The sequence below is a fragment of the Rhinolophus sinicus genome, linkage group LG11 (genome assembly GCF_036562045.2).
Source record: "Rhinolophus sinicus isolate RSC01 linkage group LG11, ASM3656204v1, whole genome shotgun sequence".
In the NCBI taxonomy this organism is placed as follows: Eukaryota; Metazoa; Chordata; class Mammalia; order Chiroptera; family Rhinolophidae; genus Rhinolophus; species Rhinolophus sinicus.
In genome coordinates this window covers 67,990,801-68,016,186 of record NC_133760.1, presented here as the reverse complement: position 1 = coordinate 68,016,186, position 25,386 = coordinate 67,990,801, and the positions used below count along the sequence as shown (strand labels likewise).

General features: G+C 42.0%; 1 protein-coding gene across 1 annotated transcript in view; it reads left to right on the top strand.

Moving 5' to 3' along the window:
• Positions 1-25,386, top strand: part of SND1 (staphylococcal nuclease and tudor domain containing 1) — a 413,670-nt gene that overhangs the window by 84,216 nt on the left and 304,068 nt on the right. The window lies entirely within an intron of this gene.

Genomic DNA, 25,386 nt, shown 5'->3' with positions numbered 1-25,386 from the left:
TGGGACGTTGTGAGACACTTTAATGGGGACGCAGAGGCTCCTGCGGCAGCTTCGGGAGTGCAGCCTGCGGGATTGATGTGTTTCAGCAGCGTGCTGATCTGTCAGTGAGTGACTTCTGCAGTGCCACGCCCGTGTGCTTTCACAGTGACAAAGAAGTAACCCCAGTGAATGTACCCAGAGCGGTTCTGTTTGGTTAACATACAGGAGCACTGGTGACCAGTAGCTGTTAAAGTCACTGTTGCCAATTTAAAGGAACACACCACGCCCCCGTGTGGACTGGAGCCTTTCTTGGCTGAGCTCTGAGGGTTTCAGCCGTGATGAGTTTGCTGGCCAAGGTGTTCCAAAAGCCTTAAATACCTGTCTGGGCAGTCAGGTAGTTGCTGATGAGGATGGTGCTGAGATGTCGCCTGGAATTAGAGAACGGATCTTGGGGTCCAAGTCCTAAAATCCTGGTGGTAAGAGATGGGTCGGAAGAGAGCCTCTGAGTGGGGAGATGCACTTCAAACGCTGCCCAATTGCATGTGCTCCCCACCCCTTCTTACCTGCCAGCATCAAGCACTTCGCATCGTCCCGGCAGATCCATCCTTGGTGAGCCTGTGCTCAGGTCGCTTTCCATGATTGAATTCTCACTGTTGCCGGCAAACACAGATTTCAAGTGTTTTTAAGGTTCCAGGCAAAACAGGTTTCTGTCTGTCCCTTGCTCCAAGGGTAACTGGCTGCATTTGTTTGTAATGGACGTGTGTGTGTGTGTGTGTGTGTGTGTGTGTGTGTGTGTGTGTGTTGGGGGTATCATATTCATCAAGCATCTTTGAATGCAAAAGGCTAACAAAAAAAACATAGCTGGGTATTTTTTTCAACATTTATTTTTTATGTGTTGATTTGGAATCATGGAATGAAAAGCACACACAACTTGGAACACAATAATAGATTAATGAGAAACAAAGCCATGAACTCATCGGTGTCTCAACGCCACTAAATTACAGCCCTAAAGAGTCCCAGTAACTCATCTGTGTGTCGCGGAGCAGAACCGATTATTGCTTGCTTCAGGTCTGCCTCAGTGGCAACATGGCTCGATCAGCAGAGCATTGCAGAGTGAAAATGTTAAGTGTCCGTGCCTTTAATGCAGAGGTCCTCAACCCTTGCTTGCACATCAGAATCGCCTAGGGATGTCTTGAAACCTACATGCCCCAGGTCTACTGAATCACAATTTATAAGTGTGGGTCCCAGATAGCCCTGCTTCTCCCCGCTTCCTCTCCCTCTCCTTCTCCCTTTTTTCCCTCCCCTCCCTCTCCCTCTCCCTCAGAACTCCTCAGATGCTTCTGATGGGCAGCTAGAGTTGAGAACCACCATTTCTTGTGTCCTGCGGGCTGTGGTAGATCTGGTACAGTGAATTCTGGGTGGCGGTCTTGTGATTAAGTGATGGCATCTAACTCAAATAAAATCTTGTAGATGTAAATCTTGTTAAGCTTGCCTTAAGAATTGTTTGAAGTAATCATATTCTTTTACACTTTGGGGAATTTTCAGTTATTCCATCATAAAGATGTCATAACCACTCATTTCTTAAATGACGAGTTGAAATATTTCCCTTCTGGAACACTTCTCTCTGATAAGGTGTTATTACATATTCTGTCTCCTGGAGGTAGGCAGAGAGAATCATTATCATAGTTGTGATAATGTGATTTATAATAAGAAATATGTATTTGGTCTTCATTCCTGTTTTTGGCACAGGACTCCTAAAACCTTTGGAATTTCCTACTTGATGAGAGGATAAAGGTGTATTTTGTTATGTTAATGAATGACTTTTGGAAAGCAATTCATGAGATTGGGGCTGGTTGCCAGGAGAACTAAACTTGTGAGTTGAGGATTGGACCTTTCAGTCTGGGGAGGGGAGAGGAGAGAAGGTCTGGAGGTTGAACCAACCACCAATTGCCAACATTTCGATAAATCAGGCCTGTGTAATGAAGCCTCCATAAAAACCCCAAAAGCCTGGGTTCAGAGAGCTTCCACCTTGGTGAACAGGTAGAGACGGGAGAATGGCGCCCTTGGAGAGGGCATGGAAGCTTCACACCTTTTCCCCATCCCTTGCTCTGTGCATCTCTTCCATCTGGCTATTCCTGAGTTTTACCCTTTTGTAATAAACCGGTAATCTAGTGAGAAACTATTTCTCTGAGTTCTGCAAGCTGCTCCAGCAAGTTAATTGAACCTGAAGAGGGGATTGTTGGAACCTCCAATCTATAACCATATGGTCAGAAGCACAGGTAACAACCCAGACTTGCGATTGGCATCTGATGGGGGCGAGACCGTCTTGGAGGACTGATGCCATCTCCAGGTAGATAGTGTCAGAATTGACTTAAATTGTAGGACACCCAGGTGGTGCTGGAGAATTGCTCTGTGGTGTGGGGACACCCTCCCCCCGCCCCTCCCCCACATGTTAGAATTGGTATGAGAGTCATTAACAGTAATAGTGTCTGAGTTTTCTTTTCTGTCCTGTGGTTTGGGCCAGTGGTTGCCTTAAAAACTGTAATGTGGCCTGAATATGCCACTTATCTGGGAAGCTTTCATTCTCTCTTAGGAATGCCCGTAACCTATACAGATACTTAGGTGGGTGTTTCATCCAGACTTGTCTTATATATAATTAACTTTCTCAAGAGATAAAAATTAACACAAATCTTAAATATTGAATGTGGCCTTTTTTGACTTGTTCCTTTACAAGATGTCTCCTTGAAATGCCCTTTTCCTTTTGTCCTTTACCTGTTTATTTTTTGTTTGCCTGTTTCTTTTTTTTTTTTTTTTTTAACATTGTTTGTTGTTAGAGCATTACCTTAAAATTACCCGTGGAGTTTTTAAAAAAACAACCAAATCATCCCAACGCCCAGGCCTCAACCAGAACAATTGTTCAGTGCCTGGGAGGGGAGCTCAGGCATCACTGTAGCACAGCTGAGTCTGATTCTCCAACTGGATTGCCCACAGCTATGTTCAAGCGTCTCGTGGGGGTGTGCCTTTTGGCCAGCCCTTGATCTCTCTTGCTCACTCTTTCTATGGCTCATGAGAGAGAGACCTAATCATTTCTCTTCTGCAGGTGACTTTTAAAATCCTCACGTTAGAGTGGAACACAGTAGATTCCTCTACTTTTGAGTTTTGCTTCCAATAAATGATAGCACTGTGCCTATTTAGCATTCTTTTGGGGGAGCTCAGATCTCTTTAATAGTCTTCTGATTAAATCCCCATAGTGTTTCCCTGGAGTCAGGTACGGGATTCCTTATTGTTAAATCTAATACCCTGAAATTGCTGGACTCTGCCAGTTTGTTCTCAACTTGACCGTTACACCTATAATGTTGGACAGGTTCCCAGATTGCTGTTCTGGTAATCTGAGCAAAGGTTTACCACCTCGTTTTTCTTTAGCCAGAGGATAAGTCCTGCAAGAACTTCAGAATGATATTCTTCTAATCAAGAAGTCGTCATCTTCTTGATGGGCAGCTGGTGGCTGGCAGCGGGTAGACTTTGAAGAAGAAGGCTGTACTGTGAGGATTAGTGTGTGAAAGTGGGCGTCAGAGCTGGACCGACCCAAGGCGGACCCAGTGAGACCAGAGGACGTGTTCTACCAAGATGTGTCTTTGGCTGATATTTAAATTGCATCAAATTAAAGGGTATTTTTCTATGCTCCATTGTGGTGTCACCATAGGGTAGAATTAGTGTCATTTTCAGCAGCTTGGAGCTTCTGGAACTGTCACTCTCCCTGAGGGTCACTAGGGGTAGTAACTCAGTATTTATCATCTGAAGAGGTGAGAAACCTCCCTGGAGGACTTCTTAGGACAGTTCTCCTTCCAGGTCCACTGAATCCCACTCGTCTGTTTTTCCTGCAATCCTTTTTTTTTTTTTTTTTTTATAAACATGTAGCAAGAAGTTTATGTTAACTCCTGTCTGCCATACTTAAAAGAACAGAAGGTATCCGGGTTGGCAGGGGGTATGTGGCAAGCACCATGTATTTTTTTTCTTGTATGAAAATGCTCCACAAAGCATGGGTCATAGGAACGTTTTCAGTGTCTAGTCATTTTCTAGCAGTATAGTTCTTCAGGTGGTTTCTTAGCCCTGAATGTTGTATTGTGTTGGGGATGAGGAGGGCTACAAAGTTACGGAAGATGAAACCTCTACTGTCAGAAATTCAGTCTGGTAGTGGGAATGATAACTCAAGCACGTGATTGTGAGCTTGAAATGGCCACCTTGTTTCTCTGGAGGAGGTTCATGATTTGTGGTTTGTGGCTCTTGGAAGAAAGTAATATTGACTGTTTTTTTTAAGGGGGGGCGTTTTTTATTTAAATCATGTATACCTATCATTCTTGGATTAATCACAGCTTGAGTGTATTGTAATTTTGAGTAATTTCCTTATTGAAATTGGCCAAGGCAGCATATGCTACATGCCGGGAGGGATGCAACCTGGTGCTGTGGGGATTCAAAGGAGAGAGAAGGCACGTTTAACTTGCTGTTCTTTACCGCTTGGATTCTGGCGGTCTTCCTGCTTGGACCCCCGTGAGGTAAACACCCAGCCACAGGCCATTTAGAGACTGTCACTGGGCAGGGCTGTGGAAGAAAAACACGTCCCCCCCCCCCCCAATTTTATTCTTTCTTCAGGAATCTCTCTCTCTCTCTTTCTTGTTTAAATCCTTCAGTCAAATCCAATGTTGCAGGAGCCAAACCTCATATCCACGCAACTGTTTAACTTTCCTCTCGAGGAAAAGAAAAGGGAAGAAGCTAGATCCGAAAGATTGGTGGAGAGCTTGAAGCTAGGGATGGAGCTGAATTGTGAGTTGCTCAATAGCCCCACACCAACCTGCACAGTGTTGCTTGTTGGTGGGATGGTTTCCATGTGAAGAGGTGCCTTTGCAGTGAGCAAGAACCATTGTCTGCGAGGTGTTTTCTCTTTTTACCTAGGCATTAGTGAAGGCCACTCCTCACCAGCCCTGCTCGTGCTACTGAATGTCAGCAAGCATTTACTCTCACTCTGATGCCTCAGGAAGGAGGGCACTGGTTTGACTTTCTGGCCTTTCGGTGGCTCTCCATTTAAAGGTCAGCACCCTCTCTTCCCTTCTCTCGTTTCCTCTGTCCTCACTGTCATCTTTTTAACCTGCTCCTTTTGTAAAAAGCACCAGAGCCGTATTTCAAAGAGAACGGTTTGTGTTCAGTCCGAAGGTTCAAATGTTGACCGTGAGCTTGAAATGGCCACCTTGTTTCTCAAGAGGAGGTTCATGATTTACGGTGTCTGGCTCTTTGGAAGAAAGTAATATTGACTTTTTCTTTTTTTTTAAAGGGGATGTTTTTGATTTAAATCATGTAGGCTTATCATTCTTGGATTATTTCACAGCTTGAGCATACTGTAATTTGGAGTAATTTTCTTATTGAAAGTGGCCGAGGAAATTATGGTGGCTTTAAGTGGTAGCATTCTCACCTGATATTAAGGTCCTCTTTCATTTTCCAGGCTTTGCGCCTGTCTTTTATCAACAGGCATGTGAGTTGCACATAGCTACAAATATTTGTCAAATGTGTAATGATGCTGGTTCTAATGAAGAACCTACAGTTACCCTAAAAACCCCTTTTAAATTAAGTTTGTATGTGGTGATTTTTAATGATAGTAGATGATGATAGATCTTTCATGATGGTGATTAGTTGTAAGTTTAGTCAAACATCTGTTTATTTAGCAAATTGATCATGAATATTCCTTTTGCAATTAACACTGATTTGGGGAAGATCTATACTTATAATTAATAGATATTGAAGGTATGCTAATATACTTAGGCTCATTTCGCTCTCATTTCTTCCATGTTCTTTTAATTCATTTGTTCTTTGTAATGGCCTTAAAGACATTCTCTACTTGTGTTGTCTTCTCTTTGTGTATTGAAGTTATGATATTTTTAAAAGTCCGTGTACTCTGTGTTGCAATGCTAATTAAGTCAGTTTTTACTCTGGTATGTTCCTACACGGCCAAGGTTAGAGTTGCAGCGTGTACAGGGGGCATGACGTAAACGTCATTGCCTGATAGGGCACTTTTTTCTGTGTCTCATGGCCTGTCCTGCACAAGAAATATTTTGAACTGGACCATTCCGGTTCCCATGTGAATATGTAAATGGTGATATGCCCATTTCCCCTTTGCTGTCGTATGTCTTCTTTCAAAGGAATCACCTGTGTGTGAGCATCTCTTCCCTTTTTTGTGCTCAAGAAAATAATGTATTTGAAGAAGTCCTTTGTCAGATGATGACTTTTAATTTTGCTCCCTTTCCTATAAATTCAGACGTATAGGTGCAGAAAGAAAAATGATTTCTTAAAGAGTGCAAAATAAATATTGGAAGAAAGAGTTTGGAGAGATCATAAATACTCTGCTTATAAAAAACGTATGTGTGACTTCCCTGAATGCTTAGGTGGCCGCTTGGAGTAAATTCTAGGATGACTACACATGCAACTGATTTTTTTCTATGTGTTGTCTCCTTTGTATCTTACACATTCTGTAATTCTGAGCAGCATTTCTTGTTTTAAAACTTCAGTTACATTCATAAACTGATATTTAGGAAGATTAATTTCAAGAACCTCAAACTATATAAAACTAGCACTATTACTTTTTTAAACATCCTTGATAAGTAGAAAGTGCCCTCTCAACTGTGAAGATTTGGGAAAAGGATGGAAACAAAGGATTTAATATGTCCTGTAGATTTGGCTTTTTTCTTGTTGCTATGTCTTATATTCAGAATTTTACTATTAACATTTTGGTTACCAGAATCTCTGAGTAGTGTGCCTATTGTAGCATGCCGTCAGTGACTCGGAAATGCAGGGAGACAGCTTTAGAAACTTCATTAGCACAAGCGTAAATTAAGTTCGGATTAAGTATCTTTGTCAACCTGTAAGGTTACGATTGATGCACAGTCTTCTCTCCTTCCAAATGCTGCCACAAACTTACCTAAAAGTAATTTTAACTTCTTTTGCTCACTAAGTGGCTCCATCACAGACATAGTTAAGTCTGTGATAACCCTTCCAGCTCATGAAACCTTGTACTGTCTGATAGAATGCTGACTATCAATGATAGGCCTGGATGGCTTGAGCCATTGAAGGGTCTGACTGTTTGAGGGGAGGTATCAGGCCAAGGGGTCTCCTGTCTGTCTGGTCTCATAGCACATACTCAGTTACTGAGAAGGCTTTGAGGCCGTTTTGGAGTACTGCACTCTTATCTGCTGCAGAGGCTGTGATTGTGGGCACACCTGTGTGTGTGGTTGTTGTGTCTTACTCATAAGCACCTGTGGGGAAACAGTAGGGAGTGCCTGAAGGGAGTGGCCATGGCAGAGCATCGGGCATCTTTAGAAATCTTTTTCTTTGCTTCATTCGTAGTCTCTCCTTGCCATTATGATGCATTGGACTTTTAGAAATGACTTCTTTAAAATGTAGACTTTTGGCCATATCACTGTCTTACAGAATCAGGAATAGGTCTTCCTTTAATTTTCTTACACATTTTATTCAGCTCTTTCTTGTCTGCTGAGTTAGCTTTTGAGCCTTTGTGGTCTTAGGTTTATTTCCAACAAGAAGGGGTTGTTGTGCCTCAAACACTAGGGATTGTGATTTGAGGTGGGAGTGAGTATAGGAACCAATGAATGCGTAAGTGAAAAATCTATAATGTCACAGACTCATCAGAGGAGCGTATGAGAGATGGAAGGGAAGAGTAGAAACACAGACATCCTGCTGGCAGAGTGACAGTCTCCTCCTCCCCAGTTTTCTGGGCCTCGTTTCACTGGCTCATGGTTCTGATTGCTCTGTGTGGCTGGCCTTTTTGTACTGTTCCATTCACCGTGTGAACACTTATCCTCTGAGTGTGGTGGTGTTTTACGCTGGACAACTGCTTCCTGGCTTTGGGAGTGAAACACAATACCTACTTGTGCCCTGGCTTCCGGGGCTTTGCTGATGTCCAGCGTGTCTTCACCTTCAGTCCATAGCAGTGACTGCCCACTTCGAGCCCGTGGTCAGAGAGTTGCAGAAATAGCTAAGAAAGACCGCTAATCCTCAGTCTTAGCCACTGAGTCAGTCAGCTTGTGCTAGTAACGTCCGACTATGCAGTCAGTCAGTTGGACTTGGAGACATAGTACGTACTCTGTACTTCTCTGCCAGCACATTCCTTTTTTTTTTTTTTTTTTTAAATTGAGGAATATTGGGGAACAGTGTGTTTTTCCAGGACCCATCAGCTCCATGTCAAGTCGTTGTTTTTCGGTCTAGTTGTGGAGGGCGCAGCTCACTGGCCCACGTGGGACTCGAACCGGTGACCTTGGTGTTATGAGCACCACGCTCTAACCAACTGAGCCATTCTTTGGTATTAAAGTAATGTAAAAATTGACGTTGGAATATTTGAATAAACACTTTATGAATGACTTTGCATTCAGTACACGTGAGGTGGCTTTTGTTTGTCTGTGTATATGGGGGATGTAGCTTGAATGAGTGGCAGAGTTAGATTTCATATAAGGAAATGAAGGGAAATATGATTTGCGGGGCTCCTTTCCAGGTGGTCAAGTTCTTCAAAGTGACAAACATCTCTGTTTCTTTGAAAATTACAGCCATGCTGGCGTGCCCTATCATTAAATGAATTGTCAAAGGCCCTATATCCTCTGCTTTGGATATAAATTTGGATATAGATAGCACATGCTGCTATAGAAAGGACTCCGTTCACCGCAGAATTGCCTGTGGCAGTTCCTGCCCTTGTCTCTCAGAGGAATCATAGACTTGGAATAAGTTTTGCTCCTGTTTTTCACTCGTGTAGATCACCAACATGGCCAGTTACCATAATTCATTGTTTGCATTCCAGGCTCGCAGGATGTTCCAAGGAATCAGCATTGGGTATTGAGGGACGGTCTGGGAGATTTCGTTCTGGATGCACATGGTTCTTTTAGCTGTAGTCTTGGAGGGAAATTGCAATCAGATCATCCCAGAACTTCAGAGTTCAGCCTGGAAAATCCTTTGGAATAAATTTTTTCCCACCTGACAGCAGTTACCAGAACCTGGCTGACATATTTGACAATAGTGAATGTTAGTGGTTTGAGGGAATGACTCTTGCTTGTAAGGCCCGCAGCTGGTGTTTTCTTACGAGGACTAATTTTTTAGGGCATGTCACTATAATAATTTTTAGCAGCTAAGCTTTAGCTAAAGGTGACTTGTGCCTTTCCATTGTCAATGTCGCCATGTTGTATTGTCACTTACCTGGGCTTTCCCTTCTTTCTTTGCCTTTTATTTGACTAATGTAGGAAGAAACTGTGTTGTAGATAACAGGGGAGAACAGTGTATCATGATGATTGTGGAATTAATAGATTTTTGTGTGATGGCCCATATATAGTTATCCCCCACCCTCCATGTGTGTTTGATTGTTTTGGATTAGGAAACAACTTGGTCTTTTTAAAAAATCTTTCTTATGTGTTTGGTTACCAACTGTCCAAGTCAGTGTTATGGTAGCCTATGTCTTTGACCTTATTTCTGGCCCAGTGGAAACACAGGCTTGCATGAAAATAGGATATTGAAGTGAGAACCTGGCACTTAGGAGAGCCATTCTACCTTGGCTGGACTGTCCCTACGATTTTTCTTTTCCTTTTCTGTCCTGGTCTCCTGTATCTCCATGTTGACATCATGTCTCCTGCCTTCTGAGCCCATGCAAACAGACCATAATACTTGGTGATATAATTGCTCTGACCAGGTCTTTGCACCTTTTCTTAGAATGTACCCTGTGAGCGAAGCAGGTGTGCACGATACGATGATTCCAGAGCACTGCCGTCCCCTTGGGGACCACAGCAGCCAGGATTGTGACCACAGCAGCCAGGATTGTGACCACAGCAGCCAGGTGAATGCTGGCAGTTGTTTGTCTGAATTGGTAGCCGTGAAGTCTGTTAACTCTCTAATATATGGCAGAAATGATTTTAAAATCCATTTAAAAAGTTTTAAAAAGATACCCTAGTACGTGTAAGAATTAAGCTGAACACCTAGTGAGAAGAGAAAAAAGTTTAGGTAAATCTTCTCCCTCTAAATTATCTAATTGAGCAGTAATCTTAAACACACACAAAGTTTTAAAAAGAAATGTGTCTTATAAAACATTTCTACATCAGTAGAAAATAATTTCTTGAGACTCTATGAGGTGATTGTTAGAAATTGCTCTAGTTATTAAGAGGAGGGAGGAAGTGTTTCAAGATGGGGTGGAACAGGTTGGTTTAGGAGAAGAAATGGCATTTTAGCAGGACTGGGAGGGTTGGTGAGTGAAAGGTACAAGGCCTACGTGGGTGGTGTGGAGAGTCACGCAAGAATGTTCGGAAGGGAATGGTGAAGTTGTAGATTGGTGGATGTGTGTTTGTCAATGGAAAGTTAAGATTTTTATCTAAGAGGTAAGAGTTTAATGTAAAAATCGATCCGTAGAAGTGGAGCTGGTTTGGGGAGACTGGGTAACCACACAGAAGTTCAGCTTCAGACAAGTTGGCAGCACCTACAGGGGGGAATGTTCAAGCAGGGAGTTAGAAATCCATGAGACATAGCTAGACGAAATGTTGTGTGGCAACAAAAATTATTGATTTGTCTGCATAGAGGTTTCTTGTTATCCAGTAAAGGGTTGCACGTGCTGCAGACGGGTCACAGAGTAAGCCCTGCCGTCTTCAGGGCTGGGTTAGGGGATTTGGAGGCAGCCCACTCTATGTGCTGGCTCCCGTGAGTGGGAAGATTTCCGAGCTGGCCACTGGTGGGAGTAATAAAGAAGATTAGGCCCGCAGTCCCGTGTCAGAAATCCTTAGGATCAGATGTGTCCAAACTTGGAAGTTTTGGGGTTTTAGAAAGGTTATATGGTACAGGTATGGTATATTAATTACATACCACCCCATAATAAAACACGTTACTATATCTGTAGTGAAATACGAACGCTCACACTAAATGGGATAGAGACTTGAACCTCACACCTGTTCAGGTGAGGGTTTGCAGCAAGTAAGTTTGAATTAGGTTAAGTTTTATTACCACATGTGTTACCAAAACCATCTTTTGGTTTTCAGAGCTTTTTGGAGTTTACAGTTGTAAGAGATTCTAGACCTGTAGAATTTTCACAAGGAAAGGACATCACCGCCACCACCTACCCCTTTGTCCCCCAAACCAGAGACAGGTAGAAAGTCAAAAGCACAATGTAGGAAATTTCTTTAAAAAGATGAATTTGTACTAGTGTCTCTGGACTCTACTCTTCTTCCCTTGCCTGTAAGTTAGTCTTCATTCTGGGGTATATGTAATGGTAATACGTACGTTGGCAGAATTTTCCTCTTACCAATGGCTCTGATGAGGTAGACCATTCCAGGTGCTTAACCCTAACCCTAACAAACAACGCCATTTTAAGTGGTGTTGGTGTTTTCTGTGTGTGGCAGCATTTTTTGTCAAAGCCTAGTCAGTTTCCCTTCTCTTGTTGAAAGGAGCAAAAGCCTACCCAGACTTCCGGTTATGGATGGTCAGACTTGGTTCGCTCGCACAGTGCAATGGTGTGCATGGCTTAGGAGTTAGCTGTGGAGTGGACGCCTAGCAGCTTGGCACTGCCCACGTCACACCCTCTGTCCCACTTCAGCTTTTTGCCTGGTTTTGTATATATGAGTTATGATTTGAGGGATGGGTTAGAATGGACAAGGTTTTCCCAGGCACACTCATTTACTGATTAAAAAATAAGAGGAACTTGGCGCCAAGAACCTTATAGCCTTCATTTGGCCTAGGGACATTCTTGCTACAGAGACTGGCCTCAGTGCCCTCGTTTGTCTGGAAGATAATGGTGTGGGGTTCTGAGTGACTCACAGCAATATCCCTGCTCTGGCAAATCCTTGGCTAAGGCGGGATTTGGAAAAGAAGGGCTGCCCTTGCCGTTTTCCAGGATTATTGTTATGAACAAATGACCCTATTGCTTTGCCTGGTTCCTGAGCACCCCCTGGACGCTGGCCTGTCATGGGCAATTGGCTGTCCAAATAGCGTGTGCGGGTTTGCAGTGAGGACGAGGCCCTGCGCTTCCCAGCTGACTGCTCGCGGGATCGTTACCCAGGGTGCAGCTGTTGCCTGAATCGCAAGCAGCATCGACTGGAAGGCCGGCGCTTGCTCCGCTCCCCTTCCTGTCTGCGAGCTGCTCTGTGAATATCTGATCGATGGGGCCGGGTGTTGGCGGGGATCCAGCTAAGCCAGCCGTGTTGTGAGATGGAGCATTTCGGCCTCGCCCCTTCTCATCATCTCCCATTTATCAGGATCCCAGGCTATTGTCTTCCTAATAGGAGCTGGACAGTGTGTTCCAGCAGGAATTGTACTGGTCATGCTGGTCTCCATGTAAAGTGAAAGTGGTTTTCATTTTGCCCTCCCACGTGGTTTCTGAGTCAGGTGACAGGTGAGGTTTGGCTGGCAGGCGGACGTTGGTTTGCCAGCCCCGTGGTCTGAGGTGCTGGGCACTTGGCCTCCTGTCCTTCCATTGCTGTCTCAGGAGTGTCTCTTCAAAGACAGCTGGCTTAGCACTGATCAGGCGCTGTGTGTCTTTGGTTTTTTTCCTGAACTCTTGTTTGTGTGGTTTGGCGGCTTGGAGACAAACATGGTATTGACCTAGTGATCTTAACTCACTCCAGCCTTTTTAAGGACAAACAGTGTCCGCCTTTAGGGCTGCAGAGGCCGAAAGCTCAGTGCCTGCTCATGGCTGATGAATCCCTACCAAGTGTCTCAACTCCAGAGTTTGGTGTAAAAGACACTTGGGTTCAGAACAGTGTGTTTTAGATTCTTCACAGACTACTTTGTGCTTTTGGGACGGTGATGTGAGTGGAAATTTTTGCTAACAGCCATAATAATAATAGGAAACAATGAATTTGAATCTCTCAAAGAGCAGAGGTAGTGTACAGCAGACCTGCTGGAGATTTGGACCCTGGGAGCCAGATGTCGTGTGTACGTGTGTTAGCCATGAAAACCGAGATGTTGATTTTTCTTAAACGTTTTTAAATTGAAAACGTCTCTTCTCCCTTACTCCTTGGCCCCTGAACCTCCAGCCCCCAACCAAATCTTTGTTTATTCTATTATGATTAGTTGTGTAACCGGCCTGCGGTGAGGGTAGGACAAGAAAGACTCCTCGGGTGCCTAGATGCATACTGCACCTCATTTTTGATCAGTCTTTTGATTATCTAGCGGAAAATCCAGAATGTGTAAACAAAGTAAGGTGGAGCAGTCTGGTCTGCGGGTTTTCCTTCTGCCATTATTATGTTCATTAAGATGCTATTCGCTGTGTCCCGCCTTCTTAGGATGCTGAAGAATTTTTTTTGACACTGAAATGTGCCTCAGCTCTTATTATACCTGATCTCCTGAACCCTGCATAGCTAACACAATTTTGTAACAATTGATTCTTGCTAAAATGATTACCTCACCTATCCAGATCACAGTAAGAAAGTAAAATTCTGTCTCTGGAAGCGCCGAAATAGACATCTTCCTAAAAATTAGCTTTCAGTAGGGCCCCTTTGAGCACTCAGAACCTATTTATTCATATTTTATTCACATGTAGCCCAAAGTAGATTATCAATTAGAAGTGAATTGGATCTTGCAGCCTTACAGCAAGATAGGAAGCAGAGAAAGATAAAACAGACACTAGACTCTGGGTATGATGTCATTTGGTACCACAGTATTTTCTGTTTTAAGAATAGAAAATGATTTCACTGTTGTAATTGTATAGATTATTTTCTTGAGTGGCAATAGGGTTCAGGTTGAAGAGTCAAGTAGAATAAAAGAATTTTACTTTTCCTAAAGTGAGCCATCGTTCTTTGGAAGATCCTATTCTGCCTCTCTGATTCGAAATATTTTTTTTTTTTTTTTTTTTTTGCTTTTCACTGTAGCAGCAGCATGCTTGCTGGGACCAAATTTCCCGTAGCCTTTATTTAGTCCACTTCAGCTAAATTCTGTTGTGGTAACAAAAGCTCAGTAGCTTTTAACCATGGCAGTTTGTTTCTCGCTCAAAGGTAGGCTATGGCTCTGCCTCATGTTGTCTTCCCTTTGGGACTCAGGAGGCTGATGGATCATTCATGATCTGGGGTCTTACCAATATTATAGTGGAGGGAGAAGAGACATGGCAACCAAGAGCTGCCCCATTCTGATTTCAGAGGCCACTCCCAGATTCACCAGTACGGGGCTGTGGAATCCATCAATCCTTCCTCAGAGGCGGGCTTTATAAACCTCACCACCAGATCATAACCACACAGTGAGGTGGGAGATTGTCATCCGTCTAAGAGAGAGACAGACAGTGTTTTGAAACAATACCGCAGACTTGATCGATATCCAGATTTATCTAGGCCCAAATGGAGAACCCATATTCATGTACTCTGGGCAGAAAAGTTGAAAACTACTTCTGCCCTGCAAAAATTTGACTGGTCTAAAGGATCAGTAACTGTAAGCATGAAAACCCCGAGGGACAATAGTGTTTAAGTTGTGGGTCTTATTTTTATTAGCCTTTTCACTTTTCCAAAAGCTTACTTTCCTTTAGACCTGAATAAATCCCCTTGGGTCCATGCACTTCCCCTGCTTTGCATAGCTGTACTTAGCTCTGGGGCCGAGTTGTAGGGTTGAGCTCTGTAACCTACAAAAGCAATTGGAATACAGTCTTCCATCTGCCACCAATTTGTATTTTGGGTAAATGACGCCAAGAAGTATATTTTGTAACTGACATCTACTTCCTGTTACCTGAAATGACTGAGTACATGCTTGCTGACTTGGTTCGGTGCAGCACTGCCTATATTGGGTAGCATGGAGCCCGGGGGGAGTAACATCTTGTCCTCCTGTAGCCCATGGAGTGACAGCTGCCTTACGAGCCTGCCTCTGTGCAGCTGTAGTTGGTGCGGAGGCATCTGACTGCGCTGAACCAGAAGGAAGTTCTGCAGTTTAGGAAGGGTTTGCTTTTCCTCCTCCCTTCCCCCATCTTTGCCGGCAAAGAGTAACACTTGGCAGTTTGATAAGAGCCAAGTGCTGATGTTCAAACCCACTGACCACATCTTTTACCCTTGCCAGCCAATCTGAGGAGCAGAAAAAGAAAAAGTTCAATCTGTCTTGTTTCAGAGACTTGTCAAAATACAGCCCTGCCGACGCCGGGCTGCCATAGGTGTTTGGTGTGTGGGAGTGACATACAAAATCTCTCCCTACCGGTGAGCAGTCGGATGTAATGCAGAGTTTGCTGTTGTCTGCGCCCTTCAGAGTGTGCAGCCAGCAAATGCTGCTTTCATTTGACGTGCTGGTTCTGTCTGAAAGCGGAAGCTGCTGGTTTCAGACTGGCTCCCTGTAGGATAATGAATTGTCATGCCTCTGCTGATTATCTAACAAGTTTGTACAACGTGTAACACAAGCTGACAAGACAAACAATTTTATTAATTTAAGCCTGCTGCAAATGGGATTGCAGTGCTGTATAAATGTAGAAGTATTACACACACACATACAGGAGTTATTCTACCCTGCACACCTGTGTGTCTGCGATTTGGTAATGAGAATAAACTTTTTTTTTAATAAACAATGTTCTTGATATTTCCTTTTTCCCTCAGTAAGGCGGTATTTGGATTTGAATTGAAAACTACTTAGGAATGTTCAGGGATTTATGGAACTCATGAAATGAGCCGTTACATTAGCCTTTGAAGTATTAGAGCTGATAAATGCCAGTGGGCAGTAGATAAACTTGGTTTCCACAAACCAGTTACAGTAGAGGAGCTTTTGTCTTAAATCCGTCTAGAGTTTGGGTCTTCAGTTGGGAGTGTGCTGGGGCCTATGAGGCGATGAATTATATTTTTATGTCCTCTGACCCGCAGTTTTTTAATTTCAAATTCTCATGTTCTTTTGTTTAAAATTAAACTTTATTGGGGTGACAATTATTAGTAAAGTTACATAGATTTCAGGTGTACAATTCTGTATTACATCATCTATAAATCCCATTGTGTGTTTACCACCCAGAGTCAGTTCTCTTTCCATCACCATATATCTGATACCCCTTACCCTCTTCTACCACCCCGCTCCCCCCTTACCCTCTGGTAACCACTAAACTATTGTCTGTGTCTGTGAGTTTTTGTTTCTTCATTTGTCTTGTTCTTTTGTTGTTTTCAGTTTTATATACCACGTATCAGTGAAATCATATGGTTCTTGACTTTTTCTGTGTGACTTATTTTGCTTAGCATAATAATCTCAAGATCCATCCATTTTGTCACAAATGGTACTATTTCATCTTATGGCAGAATAGTATTCCATTGTGTATATATACCACATCTTCTTTATCCATTCATTCATCTATCAAAGGACACTTTGGTTGTTTCCATGTCTTGGCCACTGTAAATAAAGCTGCAGTGAACATTGGAACACACGTGTCTTTATGTATAAATGTTTTCAGATACCCAGGAGAGGGATTGCTGGGTCAAACGGTAATCCTATTCTTAATTTTTTGAGGAACCTCCACACTGCCTTCCATAGCGGCCGCACCAGTCTGCATTCCCACCAACAGTGTATAAGGGTTCCTTTTTCTCTACAACCTCTCCAATACTTGCTATTATTTGTCTTGTTGATGATAGCCATTCTAATTGGGGTGAGTTGATATCTCATTGTGGTTTTATTTGCATTTCTCTGATGATTAGTGATGTTGGACATTTTTTCATATGTCTATTGGCCATCTGTATGTCCTCTTTGGAGAAATGTCTCTTCAGGTCCTCTGCCCATTTTTCAATTGGGTTGTTTGTTTTTTTGTTGATGAATTATATGAGTTCCTTATGTATTTTGCATATTAGCCCCTTATTGGAGGTATTAATTTGCAAAAATCTTCTCCCATTTGGTTGGTTGCCTCTCTATTTTGTCCATGGTTTCTTTTGCTGTGCAGAAGCTTTTAAGTTTGATATCATTCCATTCATTTATTTTAGCTTTTACTTCCCTTGCCTTTAAAGTCACATGCAAAAAATTCTCATGTTCTTGCATATGAACTTGACAATTTGTGGTAGCTGAATCTTGGATTGTTGACTAGAATTGATTAACTATGTTTATGAAAAGAATTCATCATCCAAAAGAAGCTAGGTTAGTCCAGGTAAATAGGAGAGAAGTTTCCTATGAACTCTGTGTAATCCGTTCTGGGCTCTGAGAGGTGTTCCCAGCATAGAAAATGATCCAACATATGGACCCGGCGGTTTCAGAATCCGTAAGAGGACATAGGTATTGGGATAATTGCACAGGAGGGATTATATTTCACAGCTTCAGAGACAAGAACAGTGGGTTGCTCCTGTCAGGACACTGGGTAAGGAATGGAGCAAGAATGTAGCCGCGTCGCTGGCTCCTGTCACTTGTGTAGCCTTCCCACATGCAGACATTCAAACAGTGCAGGCGGTAAACTGTGCCAAGTGAATGCGGCAGGCAAGCAAGAATTCAGGGCACTGGCATAAAAAAAGTCACTGAAAAGCTTAGTAAATCTAAAACAGCACGTGATGGGATTGAGGCTTCTGCCTTACTTGCCTTGCCTTTATATGTCGTGTTTTGGGATCATTCACTATTTGTACCCCAGCAGTTGTGATGTTGCTGCCCGAGAGCCCTCCTTTCCTCTCCTTGGTACCTTCCTCACAGCAGCTGCTTTAGTAGCAGCTTATATACCTCAGACCTGTATGTGTTTTTAAAGCAGATTAGGGGGTGTGTGTGTGTGTGTGGAGGGGGGTGACTGCAGGTGAGTTCTGGAAGCGTGTTTTGTATAATTAAAAAAAAAATCGTAAACTAAGGAATAGTTGTTGGTATGTTTCCCATTCTGTCTTCATTCTTCTGAAGCAGAAGCTGTGTTCCCAGAATGCAGGCAGAGCCTCCAGTTCTTCCAGTGTCCTTCCCCTGCTCCTTGTAACTTCCTGCGTGTCTTCAGTTCTTCTTATCTTCAGCCTCTGCTTGAGCCGTTCCTTTAAGATTCTTGCCCTCCAAGGTTCATCCACTCCCAGGGACGATGGCAGCATAGATTCTGGGCTTTCCCAACTCCTACACCTGCCCCCACACAAATTAGAGACACAGCTTCATTTTAAAGAGGCAGAATTGCCAGCTGCTACCAGAAATAACAATGCATTTTTATAGTGGTGCACATTTCAAGGAGTTTCCAGATTTTACTCCCAATACTAATAAAAATTATTTTTTGTTTAAATGTAAATGGTGTTACTCTGCCTATCTTTGCTACTTTCTGAAAGCTTTTCTTAAAGAAACTTTTTTGTTGAAATTAAACATCTAGTAATGTGTATTAGGAGCAGTTATCTGAAGTACACCTTGGTGAATTTTTAGGTATGTAAATACCCAGGTATCTACCACCCAAATCAACATAGAATAGCTTAGCATCCCACAAAGTGCCCATTCCAAGACAGTATTTTGTGTGTGTGCCTTGGAGTAACCACTATTCTGATCTCTGTGAGGTCGGACAGGGTGTGAATTCACCCTAGAAAAAATGCTACATACCTCACTGCTGAAAATCACTACGGTCACCTTCGAAGTACTCCCCTTGGGAAGCTATGTACCAATGCCAACGCCTAGTCCACTCTTCAAAGGAATTTTGGAACTCTTTTTCTGGAATGGCCATCAGAGCTGTCATCGTATTACCCTTGATGGCCTGAATGTCATCAAAATGTGTTCCTTTCAATATTTCCTTTTTCTTCGGCTAAAGGAAGAAGTCATTGGGGGCCAGACCAGGTGAGTAGGGAGGGTGTTCCAATACAGTTATTTGTTTACTGGCTAAAAACTCCCTCACAGACAGTGCCGTGTGAGCTGGTGCATTGTCGTGATGCAAGAGCCATGAATTGTTGGTGAAAAGTTCAGGTCGTTTTCATTTAACTTTTTCATGCAGCCTTTTCAGCACTTCCAAATAGTAACCTTGGTTAACTGTTTGTCCAGTTGGTACAAATTCGTAATGAATAATCCCTCTGATATCAAAAAAGGTTAGCAACGTCATTGCAACAAGTTCCCGAACTTAATTGTCAGACCTCATATATCATTGATTAATTGTGCCTATTTTTGAGCTTCATTAAATGGAATCATACATTGGGTACCCTTTCTTATCTGGCTTTTTTCATGCAACAGTATTTTTGTGAGATTTATCCATGCTGCTACTTGTATCAAAAATAGTGGTTCTTTTATTTGTAATATTCCATTGTATGAATAAGCTACACTTTGTTTATCCATCCTCTTATTAATGGACAATGAAGATTGTTTCCAGCTTGCATCTATTATGGTAAAGATGCTAATGATCATTCTTGTATACGTCTTTTGGTGGGTATGCATATTTATTTCTCCTGATTTATACCTGAGAATGGTGTTGGTTGGGTCACAGGACAGATGAATGTGGATGGATTTGAGCTCTTTTGACTTTAGTTTCATTAATCTGTCCTGCTTACTTATTACTTGAGAGACCTAATAATGAATGAAAAAGGAATGCACATGAAAGGATTGGGCTAGCCTGTGTCTGAAACCAGCCTCCCACTAGTTCTGAGACATTGGAAGGATTATGAAATTTAAATCTGTTTCTGAATCTGTGAAATGGGCATTATAGTGAAGACATTTCTTGGTTGTTGTGTAGTAATAGTAAATCAGGTTGAAGAAGATAATGCAGTGGAGACATTTAACAAACATTCCTATGTTGTTTTTTTTACTTTGTAGAGAAATCTAATCACCTGTTGGTAGCTAATTAAGGGGAAAGTATTTATTTGACTTTGACACTGTTAATTTTAAACTTTCCTAGCTCTGCCTAGGACACTCATCTGTGTGCATAGGTGACAACAAGACAACTAGTCAGGAGGTTAATGTGTGACTTTGTAAGCGTCTGTAAAGCATCTCTATGCTATGCTTTATGATGCTGTCTTCTCTTTGCTATTAAGGGACAAGCAAGCCTCTGCAAACTTTTACCTAATTATCTCTGTATCTAGCTTTTTGTCTAACAGCTCCCCCTTTGCTTAGTTGAGTTGTTTCTTCATACCCTCAAGCACTGAGACCCTACCATCTGTCCGGGCGTTTACTGATTGCTGGTATTGTAACAATATGGACTTGAACTAGAAACTGCATTAAAACTGCACACTGTATTCTGAACAAATTTTACGCCATCGGAATTTATAGCACAATAATTTTTAGAGCCCATTTAAAAAGTATAAAAAGATTTCAAAAATAGATTTCAAGTGGTTTATTGCTCTCCATATATACCTTAACTAGGACTTCTGGAAATCACTGTTTTCATCATATTCCATATGGTTTTCTAGGCCACCTACCACTACCATTTTGGTCATCAAGTATAAGATTAGCATGCTGAACAATTTTGAACATTTGCCTGCCTCTAATTACAATTTAACTTTTCTTCAACTGCGTTAAACATTCTCAAACACAAACAAATTTATTTTTATTGTTGAAGGGTTTTGGGGAGGAAAGTGCTTTTAACATTTATATGTAAATTTCTTTAAAAAGCAGATTCCTAGACCTGAGGGTTAATAACTAACCCATGTCCATGGTGATCATTTGACTAGCTGTAGTTTTATGGATTATTTTTGAATTTCAAGTAGGAAAGCTATGGCTACCATCTCATCTGGTATGTTGGCGTACTTCCTCGATTAACTGCGAAAGTGTCAACTAAGGGAGGAAAGCTAAACCAAAAAAATACTTAATATGCTGAGGATAGAAGACATAGAGACATAGACATTTAAAATAAACACTTAGTCATCTTCAAACTGTTCTTCCATCCTTTCCATAAGCTTTGAGACCTGAAAGCTCTAGTTTTTTTTTTCGTTTTTTTTTTTTTTTTTAAAGATTTTATTGGGGAAGGGAGACAGGACTTTATTGGGGAACAGTGTGTACTTCCAGGACTTTTTCCAAGTCAAGTTGTCATCCTTTCAATCTTAGTTATAGAGGGCGCAGTTCATCTCCAGGTCCAGTTGCCGTTGTTAGTTGCATGGGGCACAGCCCACCATCCCTTATGGGAGTCGAACCGGCAACCTTGTGGTTGTGAGCCCACCGGCCCATCTGGGAATCGAACCGGCAGCCTTCAGCATTAGGAACACGGAGCTCCAACCGCCTGAGCCACCGGGCCGGCCCTGAAAGTTCTAGTTTTGATGAAATTTCTTTATCCACAGTTCAAAGCTAGCATCTGTCTTGTCTTATGGGTCATTTGACCTCATTCTTAACACCAGTTTTCCTTGAAAGCTGTTAAAATTAGCTCCATGCTTCCTCTTATTTGTTCAAAGCCCTTGTGTCTTTTAAAATTATTGTTTCAGTTTCTCTTTGAAAGCACTTTTTTTGTTTGTTTGTTTTTTGTACAGCAGGTATAATTGCTATAGTGTTGGCCAGGGGATTGCCCCTTGATACGTTGTTGTTCAAACGCCCTGGCCGTTATTGAGCATCCTCAGGAGTTGTGTTCCAGAAATTAATTGATTTAAGATTAAATTGTAGGTCTTTGCTATTGATGCTCAGAAGTATCTGGGACTCATTTATGCATGTTCTTGTAATACTGTGGCCAGAGCTTTGGTGTGAGAAAAGAGATCTAGATTTTCTCCCTTGACCTGTTTACTTGTTTTTTTTTCGGTTACAGGTGAGAAAACTCTAAGCTCACAGAACTTGGTTTCATTATCTATAGGGTTTGGACTAGATTGGGAAGCACACGGAAATGTCCTCGGGTCAGATTGGTAACTGTGTTCCATTGTAATGGAAGCCCTAGCAAACTAGCACAGACTGAATGGCTTAGCAAACTAGCACAGACTGAATGGCTTCAACACCAGGAATTTATTTTCTCACAGTTCTGGAGGCTGGAGGTCCAACATCCAGGTGTGGCTGGGCTTGGTTTCTTCTCAGGCCTCTGTCCTTGGCTTGCAGGGCATTGCCCTCTGATTCCTCTTCACATACTCGTCACCCTCTGTACATGTGTGACCATGGTGTCTTTCTGGCCAAACCTCTCCTTCTAATAAGGACACCTTTCCGATGAGATGAGGGCCCACCTTACCGCCCTCACTGTAACGGAATCACTCCATAAAAGGTCCTGTCTCCAAATACAGTCACATCCTGAGGTGCAGGATATGAATTAGGGGAGACACAACTGTGCGCATAACAGTAACCCAAATGGGTCAGGCATCCAGTCTGGCTGAGACTTGGCCTCGGCTTCCTGTTCCCAGCTGCGACTGAGCCCCAGGGAGGCCTGACACAGGATGCTCAGTCACATCCGAACAAGGCCTGACCTCACGCATTACCACCTTCCAAATGGAACTCCTGTTTGTAAATTTCTGTTCATTTTAGTTTCAAAGCATGACTGTGAAAGAAAACTGGGTATGTAATGGCATCGTATTCTTACCTGTTGGGACCAAGCAGTCAAACTGGCGAAAAGATGGGCGGGAGGCGTCCTCAAATGGACGTAACCTTTATCAGTGTGGCCACCCTCTGAAAGCTCTGTTTAAGAAAAGGACCTAAAGGAAGAGCCAAGTTTTGTACCTGAAGATGTTCACTGCAGCACAATCTCACAAAGTGTAGAAATAGTCTAAATAGCCAGAAATGGGGACTGCATTAAATAAAGGCTGGAATTCCAATGGTCCATTAAGATTTTTAAAAATCGAATTTGTTGAGTGCAGTGTAGAATTCTTCTGTGTACGGTTTGCTGAATTTTTACTTATGTATACCCACGCCTTCCAACTTTGGGTCTATCAAAATTAGAAAGATTATGTGTTTACAGGGAAGGTTGTTGTTTAGGGTACAATGTTAAGTGATCAAAACAGCAAAGATCATTCTGTTTGTACTAATGTTATAATTGTACAAAAACACGAGCAGAGAGTAAAACTGGAAGGGAAGTGGTTTTAGACCAGGGTTAAACAATTGTGTTTCGGTAAAGAGAAGAGTGAGTTTTTTTCCTTATTTCCCTTAGGGTTTTCTTTGTACCAGATTTGTCTGTGTTATTATTATTTGTCCATATGTCTATATTGTCTCCTATTTAAAAGATGATTTTCGATGAGGAACCTTCATACTAAGGCTTTCTGGCATTCGGCCTCTCTTACGCTGTCAGTAACTATAGTTTATCTCTTAAGTTCCTCTAAAAGAGTGCTTCTCAAACTTTTTGGTTTAAGGACTCCTGCGTATTACTAAAAATTATTGAGGTCCCAAAGAACGTGTGTTAATGTAGATTAATTATATCTATTGGTGCATACTGTATTAGAAATGAAAACAGGCATTTAAAATATTTGGTCTTTAAAAAATAACAATAAGCCTGTTTTATGTTACCATAAATCCATTTTTATGAAAAATAACTTAAAGCGTGAGTGACATGTTATTTATTTTTCTTTTTGCAAATCTGGGTGTGGCTGGAATCTTGTCTCTGCTTCTGCATTTTTCCTGTTTTGTAATGTTACATTGGTTGAAAAATTGGAAGCAAGTCTAGCCTCACTCATAAGTAGTTGGAAAGGGAGGAAAAGAGAAGAGCAGGGAGGAGGAGTCTGGTCTATATTTTGCCACCTGCCGCTGTCAATCAGTGGTATTTCCCAGGTGCTCTTGTGAGGCACATTGACTACACCACCTGAACCCTGTAGAAATCTTGACTGGAAGTATGTGTGCTGTATAGATCGTGGGTGGTACTGTTGATAAAGAAAAGGTACCATCTGTAAATCAATCTCTCTCTGACAGTCCACTTATTTTGTTCACTCACAGTTGAAACTTAGATGAAAGAACTAGGCTGAAAGAGCACATATGCTCTTTATACTTAGGCAAGATAAGAAATCCCTGGAAATCTTAGCCTACGTCTGTTGTCAGAGAACAGAAATACTGCATCTAGAATTGTACGTTTATCTTGTGGGTCCCTTGTTTAGTATGGAATATAAGCTGTTTTTCTGAACACTTGGGACTCTGCCACCATTAAGTTTGATAAATAATAGTGTTGGCTCCCAGACATGTTCAGGTGGCAAGACTCCCAGAACTCATGGTACATAAAAATGTTTAATGCTGTCATTTTAATTCAGGATAATTCTCCAGGTAGAAAGTGCATTATACGACAGTTATGTAAAATCAAGTGTATGTGTGACCAAAATATGCATTCTAGTAATAGTAATATAATAGTAATATTATATTTTGACACTGGTACATTGATTTATTTTCATTTGACATTTGACTGCAAATGTTCTTTTTTATTAAAGAAAAACTTAGGGGCAAAAATCGCAAACTGAGACTATTCTGTTGACTAACTTAATTTTTGGTAACATTGTTTTTAAGTGATGATGACACTTTTTATACATTGTTTCAGAATCACCAGTATTCTAGGAAAGCATTGACTGAGACCTACTGAAATACATTGTGAAGGCCTATTAAGTCTAACTTCAAGTAATGATGCAATTATTTATGGGGCAGCAGTTAATTCCAGTCTGAATATTATGGGCTTTCACAACAGCAATCTGAAGGTTGCAACTGACTTTTTCATCTGTTGATATTTAAGAAGTATTTCTTTTGCTAGAAGAGCTCTCACCCACCCTCCTGCCCATTCCTACCTAATGTGTATTTTCACATTTCTTTTGGTTAGCTCCATTGAGTAGGTGCAATGCGTGTGCGTGTGAAGTACTTTACTAGGGCAATTTGGCTTTTCATGGAAGGAACCGCATGAAAGGAACTTCTTAACTCTGGAAGGCACTGCACATTTTCATTAGGTTTCTGATGTTGCTGTATTGCAAATGCTACCAAGGGCTGCTTCTGCCCTGGGCTGCCATCTTTTGTTTGCTTGGTGGGCCGTCGAATAACCAAACCAAACCAAACCAGAACCGTGACCATGCATGTAGCAGGCTGCAGCTTTTATCAGCATGCCCTTTCATGTTTGTACATTTGAACTAATTTTCAGAAATCCTGCCTTTTTAACATTTCTTTTTGCATTTCTGTACCAAAGTGAAGGATTTGGGATCAGAAAAAAAAAATAATTCGGAAGTTGGTACCAAATGGTGTTTCCAGGACTGGTTTGTAGGATCAGATGTGAGGTTTTCAAATTGGAACCTTTCCTAATGGGCCCCTGGGAAATGTCTTAGCTAAATTGCAACAGTGACTGGCGAAGTCGATCGAGGTAAATTGCTCCCAGTGCTGAGGGTTCAGAAACCAGGCAGTTGAAGCTGAAGTTCCAGAGGAAACCGGGCAGAACCATTGCAGACGGCTTCCCTCTTGAATAGAGAAGAGGCTGGTGTCGCTGTTGACGACTGGGAGGAGAGTAAAGCCTGATTTTGCAACGAATTGGTTATCATGCTCTTCGGGAGCGTACAGAGAAATTTATGGAAAGGCCATCAAAATCAGCTAGGTGACTCTATTCAATATCACCTACCAGTGCTATCTAAGAACACACAGTGCAAACACTGGACTGTCCAGTAGTTTATATTATAGAAAAATAGCACCAAGAACCTTTTTGTTGTGTGT